The sequence below is a fragment of the Salvelinus namaycush genome, chromosome 2 (genome assembly GCF_016432855.1).
Source record: "Salvelinus namaycush isolate Seneca chromosome 2, SaNama_1.0, whole genome shotgun sequence".
Lineage (NCBI taxonomy): Eukaryota > Metazoa > Chordata > Actinopteri > Salmoniformes > Salmonidae > Salvelinus > Salvelinus namaycush.
In genome coordinates this window covers 17701812-17710003 of record NC_052308.1, presented here as the reverse complement: position 1 = coordinate 17710003, position 8192 = coordinate 17701812, and the positions used below count along the sequence as shown (strand labels likewise).

At 40.7% G+C, this 8192-nt stretch overlaps 1 pseudogene; it reads left to right on the top strand.

The window, feature by feature from the left end:
* LOC120020584 overlaps positions 1-8192 on the top strand; it is a 187067-nt pseudogene that overhangs the window by 16318 nt on the left and 162557 nt on the right.

The window sequence follows — 8192 nt, the reverse complement described above, 5'->3', positions numbered from 1 at the left end:
CATGCATCCGGTAGAAACAGTTCTCTAATCCGAGTCCATTGTGGGTTTGCTCTACTGAATGTTGGATATTATATTGAACAAAAATATAAAAGCAACATGCAACAATTTCAATGATTTTACTGGGTTACAGTTCATAGAAGGAAATCAGTCAATTGAAATAAGTTAACTAGGCCCTAATTTTAAGGCTTTCACATGACTGGGCAGGGGTGCAGCTATGGGTGGGCCTGTGAGAGCATAGGCCCACCCACTGGGGAGCCAGGCCCAGCCAATCAGCCAGATGTGGAGGTCCTGGGCTGGTGTGGTTACACGTGGTCTGCGGTTGTGTGGCCGGTTGAAAGGACTGCCAAATTCTCTAAAGTGACATTGGAGGCATCTTATGGTTTAGAAATTAACATTAAATTATCTGCCAACAGCTCTGTTGGACATTCCTGCAGTCGGCATGCCAATTGCACGCTCCCTCAAATTGAGACATCTGTGGCATTGTGTTGTGACACAACTGAACATTTTAGTGGCCTTTTAATATCCCCAGCACAAGGTGCACCTGTGTAATCATGCTATTTAATCAGCTTCTTGACATGCCACACCTGTCAAGTGGATGGATTATCTTGGCAAATAATAAATGCTCACTAACTGGGATGTAAACAAATTTGTGCACAGAATTTGAGAGAAATTCGCTTTTTGTGCATATGGGAAATTTCTGGGATCTTTTATTTCAGCCCATGAAAAATGACACTACATGTTGTGGTTATTTTTGTTCAGTGTATATATGGATTTGTATGGTGACTGTTCTTTTCTAATGGGAGCTCAACTATGTCCACATGACATGCATTTGTGTTTAAAACAAACTTTTTTTACCAACACATCTTTATCTTTGCTTTGTATTACTCTGTCTTGTTTTTTTTTCTCTTTATACCAAAGTTCATCAGTAATGCTCTGGCAATATTTAAAATGCTGCTTGTTTTCTGTGTTATCAAAGTTTTGCATTTTGTTGTCAAGTGTGTTTTTGTATCTTGACTACTTGTATATTCTGTAAAGAACATTTTTGTTTCTTGATATGTAGCTGTCATTAAAACAATCACAAATGTGATCATTCTGGCCAGATGTGATTTAAAATGTACTATGTGGAAATAGGCTTTGAAGAAGTAAGAAAAAAATTGTCAATAGTCAAGCCATCTGCAATGAGTCCATGCCAACTTTAAAAGGTATTTTCACGGATCTTGGTCTTAAAAAGTATGCCTTCTTCTCCTCCCACACCAACACCATTAGGTGCATATGTTGCTGCTGTTGAACAGAGTATGTAGAGAAGTATCAGAGTTTGACTAATCATTGAGTCTTTGTACTTTTCAGGTTGGGTAGAACAGAACTGGGTGTAAGTGAGTCAATTCCTAGACCTCACCAAAGGCATCATCATGGCAGTGCTGCTCACCACCCTCCACCAGTCAACTAATTATTAAATACAATGTCCAGGCTGACATCTCACTAACCAAACACACATCTTACGATTTTATGTTTCATCCAGATAAATGCTGGGATGCAGAAGCAAGCACTTTGGAACGTGACACACCGTATAGGCTGCACTGCAGAGAGTAAGTTAATAAATATCTGGGTGTGTCTGGATTTCTTTGACATTTCTTGACTTCTCTGCCACTACAAAGTGAGTTAACTATCACATGATGCCAGCAATTTGTTGAGGTTGACTTAGGCCTATTGTTGAATCACACTGTCCATGTCAGTTTAGCAAATATATGTATCACAGGGAAGAGAGTAATGACAATTTACTGTATACATTTTTTTTTTTTTATTGAATGAATGTGCCTTACCTCTCCACTTCTGCTGGGTTGAAGTTATATAAAAATAATAGTCAGATGGTGGCACTGTGGAGACAGGGAATAATACACACCTGGATTATAAGCAATTTGTGTTCAAAATTGTATGAATTTTAACAGCAACTGTGTAGCCTGTATTTAGATCCCTGTTATCCATTACAGGATTCAACCTCCACCCAAATAATTCTGCCATGCAATAAGTGTAGGTCTTGTCTGTATTGAGAGCAAGAATGCAACATGTATTTATATATTTTGCTAAAACGTAATAAGGATGTATAAAGGGGTTATACGTAGTTTATACAAACTAAGTTATTAGTTTATAACACGTTTTTTTTGTCTGATTGTTTTGCTGGCATATGCCATTTTCTGTTGGCAAAAGATTTATACAGTTAAACACTACTTTACCGTTGCGTTATCTAGCCTACTATTATACAAGACTGCTAAAGTGACCCACTATAATGTGTATGCAATCATTTTTAGTGTTCATTCTGCTACTATACACCGAGGGATGGAGCCCGTGTAAAAGGTTGTTGATTTGAGCGGAGCGCAGTGACATCTGCATAAATGGGCGTTCCGGGATTCGCGCATCTTGCTTGGCGCTGCCACCGTGCCAGGTGTGTTTAACCTGCGGCGAGGGATGCAGTCGCGGTTGTCATCATCAAAATGTGTGGGATGCGAACTACGACCTGGAACGAGAATAAATTACCATTAAGTGAATGCTGTGATAACGACACCAGCAGTTTTCTGTCACAGGTATAAATGCACTCGTTGACGCACTAAATATACGGCTTCCGATGTCCCAAATCTCCGAGAAGATTTGTCTCTCACGCAGTCTATGGTGAGGTGAGTGGATACCTTGTTTTGACAACTTCCATCCAAAGGTTTAGGAGAAGAATCAACCTATGATAAGGTGATGGGGAGGCTGAAACACATTGATGCATTTATGTAGGCACTGTATTGCTGTCTTATTTACTGTTTTACGCTCAAAGACCATTGAGAGTTTTGCAATATTACGGACGTATTTTCAGTGGAATAGCCAGCTAATGTAGCCCGCATAGTGAATTTTATTGGAAGTCATGCTACTCCAGCATTACTGTGGTTTCTTGGACAATACGACATGTATTTACACATTACCCGGAAAAAGTGAATTCTCAATTACAACAGAGAAATTAAACTCCGACCAGATCCAGTGAATAACTCAATATCAGAAATCTCTGTTCGCCCATATTTTCTCCTGCATTAGTGCTTGTGAAACAAAGCAAAACCAAAGACACACTTTCAGATCAGTGACGAACCACATCAAAAAGATACAGTATGTCCAGAACACTGAAAAAGAAGAAACATTGGTCCAGCAAGGTGCAGGAGTGTGCGGTGTCATGGGGAAGCCTCGGAGAATTCGGCAATGTTGTGGAGGTGCTGGGGGGTGCTGAACACGGAGAGTTCCCTTACCTGGGCCAGATGAAGTTGGATGTGATGTTGTGCCACGTCGGTACAATGCCCTATTTTGGTGACGTTTTGTTGGAGATCAACGGAACACCCGTCAGTGGACTTACAAACCGCGACACGCATGCTGTCATTCGCCACTTTCGGGAGCCCATTCGTTTGAAGACCGTCAAACCAGGTGCGTCCTCTTTTTTACTTCAAGTATTTGATATACAAAATTGGCCTCGCTACATTAGCCTACATATGCTCTATGCCAGAGTAGTCAACCTACTAACGTTCCCAGTTGAATAATTGTGTGTAATTATTTTTTATAAGTAAGTACATATTTTATGGTGGTATTTACCATTTATTCTATCACTTTATTTTTTTGTCTCGGATAACAAAATGGCATACTTGCGGTGTCCGGTAATTATACCGGTTGTTCTAGCTATAATTCAATGTAAAACGTAGTGCCCTTTTATTATTCCTACATATTTCTTGGAGTGACTACACTGTCATACAGAGGAGTCGGTGTCCATCCCTTACTGGGGCTCATCACATATGCCATTTGGCTTTGAGCGTTGGTCAAGTCTGCTTTCTGTTATTGATAAATGCCAATCCCTCTCACATTGCTGGTTGTGATGTGAGTGGCATGGCAAGTCATTTAACCCCACTGTACAGACATGGACGCCTACCTCTAGCAAGACTATTGAAGCAATAACAAAGTGGCCACCCGGCCTGTGTGTTGGTAAAAAGTTGAGGGATGGGCCTGGAGAATCAAATCAAAGTTTATTTGTCACGTGCGCTGAATACAACAGGTGTAGACCTTACAGTGAAATGCTTACTTACAGGCTCTAACCGATAGTGCAAAAAAGGTATTAGGTGAACAATAGGTATGTAAAGAAATAAAACAACAGTAAATGTAACCACTGTCAAATTCATAGACCGAGCTATGGATGCAAGGACTGACCATCCATGATATCAACATTATAGTTTTAACCGTGTTTTGAGGCTATACAGGTTTGTTTATATTTGCTTACAGTCATTGGCGTAAACAAGCTTGTATTTTGGGTTCAGAGCCCTATACTACGAATCAGGTTTGAGGACTTAGCTAGGTAACTTTGGTCAACTCTGGGTTCAACTCGAGACAACCTGTACCACAAAAGTGGCTCACCTTTTAGCCAGGTAAATTTGTATGGCAACAAATCCTTCAGAACTAACCTGCTGCACGGCAGGCTAACTCCATTTATCCTAAATTAAGTGTCTGAGCCACGAGTTGAGGACCAAAGAAATCAAATACCCTCCATCTCGCAAAGATTGTGTCATCATCCCCTTTTATTTGAGGAATATGACTGATGAAATATTTTATGAATCCAATGTTTTTTTGTGTGTAGTATATTTTTATAATACATTATACATTTAGTTAATGACAGCATTTACTCTCCAAACTGTACATTTTTGGCTGATTTGTATTTAGAAATTTGCTAAAGGCAAACTGACAGCTGCAACCAACCATAGACCTATAATCAATAGATGGCAGTTCCCATTCAGTTCAAGACTGGCAGCCATTGCTATCATACGCATGAGTATTTTAAAGGTGCACTGCAGAAATCGCTCCTCCGTTTCCTGGTTGCCAAAATTCTAATACTTTGCTTAATTTTGCCCGTTTCCACAAGCTCACCGTCTTTGGACTCTGGAGCTAACACCATTCTAGGTCGAAGCATGGTATAGCGCTTGGTGATCTTAGGCTTGTGTGCTGCTGCTCGGCCATGGAAACCCATTTCATGAAGCTCCCGAGGAACAGTTCTTGTGCTGATGTTGCTTCCAGAGGCAGTTTGGAACTCTGTCGTGAGTGTTGAACCCAGGACTATTTTTATGCGCTATGCACTAAAGCGCTCGGCTGTCCCATTATGTGAGCTTGTGTTGACTACCACTTCGCGGCTTAGCCGTTGTTGCTCCTAGACGTTTCCACTTCACAATCGCAGCACTTGCAGCTCTAGCTGGGCAGAAATTTGACAAACTGACTTGTTGGAAAGGTGACATCCTATGATGTGCCACGTTGAAAGTCACTGCACTCTTTAGTCAGGCCGTTCTACTGCCAATGTTTGTCTTTGACTGCATGGCCGTGTGCTTGATTTTTAAACACCCGTCAGCTACGGGTGTGGCTGAAATATCCACTAATTTGAAGGGGTGGCCACACACATTTGCATATATAGTGTATGTCTATGGCCAGAACATATCAAGCTGTTCCACAGAAGAAGCAATAGGAGTTGGAAAAAATGTGATTGTGCATTGATAAGCACACCAAAGACTGCATTAATGATAAGTAATAAAATAAAGACTACACTTATAAAAACCTATTTCACACCATAGCCTGCTGAATTTGCAAGATAACTTATTTCATTTTGATTTTGGCACAAATGAAAATGTGGCACTGACTCGCCCATGGATTACTGGTACCATCATTTACGCTGCTGCTACTCTGTTTATCATGAATTATATCCTTATGCTTAGTCACCTTACCCCTATACATAGCTACCTCTATCACTCCAGTATCCCTGTATATTGTAAATATGGTATTTGAAGTGTGTGTGTGTGTGTGTGTGTGTGTACATACAGTTGAAGTCCGGAAGTTTACATACACTTAGGTTGGAGTCATTAAAACTAGTTTTTCAACCACTACACACATTTCTTGTTAACAAACTATAGTTTTGGCAAGTCGGTTAGGACATCTACTTTGCATGACACAAGTAATTTTTCCAACAATTGTTTACAGACAAATTATTTCACTTATAATTCACTGTATCACAACTCCAGTGGGTAAGAAGATTACATACACTAAGTTGACTGTGCCTTTAAACAGCTAGGAAAGTTCCAGAAAATGATGTCATGGCTTTAGAAGCTTCTGAAAGGCTAATTGACATCATTTGAGTCAATTGGAGGTGTACCTGTGGATGTATTTCAAGGCCTACCTTCAAACTCAGTGCCTCTTTGCTTGACATCATGGGAAAATCAAAATTACTCAGCCAAGACCTCAGAAAAAAATTGTAGACCTCCAAGTCTGGTTTATCCTTGGGAGCAATTCCCAAGCGCCTGAAGATACCGCGTTCATCTGTACAAACAATAGTACGCAAGTATAAACACCATGGGACCACGCAGCCGTCATACCGCTCAAGAAGGAGACGCGTTCTGTCTCCTAGAGATGAACGTACTTTGGTGCGAAAAGTGCAAATCAATCTCAGAACAACAGCAAAAGACCTTGTGAAAATGCTGGAGGGAACAGGTAAAAAAGTATCTATATCCACAGTAAAACGAGTCCTATATCGACATAACCTGAAAGGCCGCTCGGCAAGGAAGAATCCACTGCTCCAAAAAAGCCATAAAAAAACATACTACGGTTTGCAACTGCACATGGGGACAAAGATCGTACTTTTTGAAGAAATGTCCTCTGGTCTGATCAAACAAAAATATAACTGTTTTTTGTTTCAGTATCATGTTTTGGGGGTGCTTTGCTGCAGGAGGGACTGGTGCACTTCACAAAATAAATGGCATCATGAGAAAGGAAAATTATGTGGATATATTGAAGCAACATCTTAAGACATCAGTCACGAAGTTAAAGCTTGGTCGAAAAATGGGTCTTCCAAATGGACAATGACCCCAAGCATACTTCCAAAGCTGTGGCAAAATGGCTTAAGGACAACAAAGTCAAGCTGTAACTGACAGATAACCTGTAAGTCTATGTCGTTGTTTTGTGTTTGAATTGTTTACGTGTCCGCTGTGCGGGGAAATGATAAGACAAGCGGAACTACGTAGCTAATAACTGTTGTAACGGGGATCCTTATTGTAGCAACACACTTTTGGAGGGAAGGCAATCCCGCGCTGTGTTAGCTAAGTTTTCATGTCATCGGGTGTAGTTCATAAAGTTTGAAGCGTATATGTTAGGATGGTAACGTTATAATAATTAAGGATGAAGCGTGAATTCATGCCAGGAATAATAAGTGTGAAGTTTGATTTCCTCCCTTCTGTAATAAGCAGCCAATGAGGTATTTTTCCTTTATTCATGTGTTTAATCTAATACTGTTATAGCGCCGGCTAAACTGTTTATGTATGTAAGCACTTCAGAGTTATACCAAGCTAATAAGTCACTCGTAAGATAAGGTTGTAAGAGTGTGCTTAACTGTATTTTTCATTTACTTTATAGTTCTCACGGAAGGTGATAATTCTGACTAAATCTACAGAATAAAGCCGCCAGTTAAAATCAAGGAACGGTTGTGCTCGTGGTTACTGGAGGGAGCTACACAAGCTATTGGAGAGGCCATCACAAAGCCCTGACCTCAATCCTATAGAAAATCTGTGGGCAGAACTGAAAAAGCATGTGCGAGCAAGGAGGCCTACAAACCTGATTCAGTTACAAAGTTACAATAAATTGGGTGAATTTTGGCTCATTCCTCCTGACAGAACTGGTGTAAATAAGTCAGGTTTGTAGGCCTCCTTGCTCGCACACGCTTTTTCAGTTCTGCCCACAAATGTTCTATAGGATTAAGGTCAGGGCTTGTGATGGCCACTCCAATACCTTGACTTTGTTGTCCTTAAGCCATTTTGCCACAACTTTGGAAGTATGCTTGAAGTCATTGTCCATTTGGAAGACCCATTTGCGACCAAGCTTTAACTCCTGCCTGATGTCTTGAGATGTTGCTTCAATATATCCACAGAATTTTCCTGCCTTATGATGCCATCTATTTTGTGAAGTGCACCAGTCCCTCCTGCAGCAAAGCACCCCCACAACATGATACTTCCACCCACGTGCTTCACGGTTGGGATGGTGTTCTTCGGCTTGCAAGCCTCCCCCCTTTTCCCTCCAAACATAACGATGGTCATTATGGCCAAACAGTTCTAATTTTTGTTTAATCAGACCAGAGGACATTTCTGCAAAAAGTACGATCT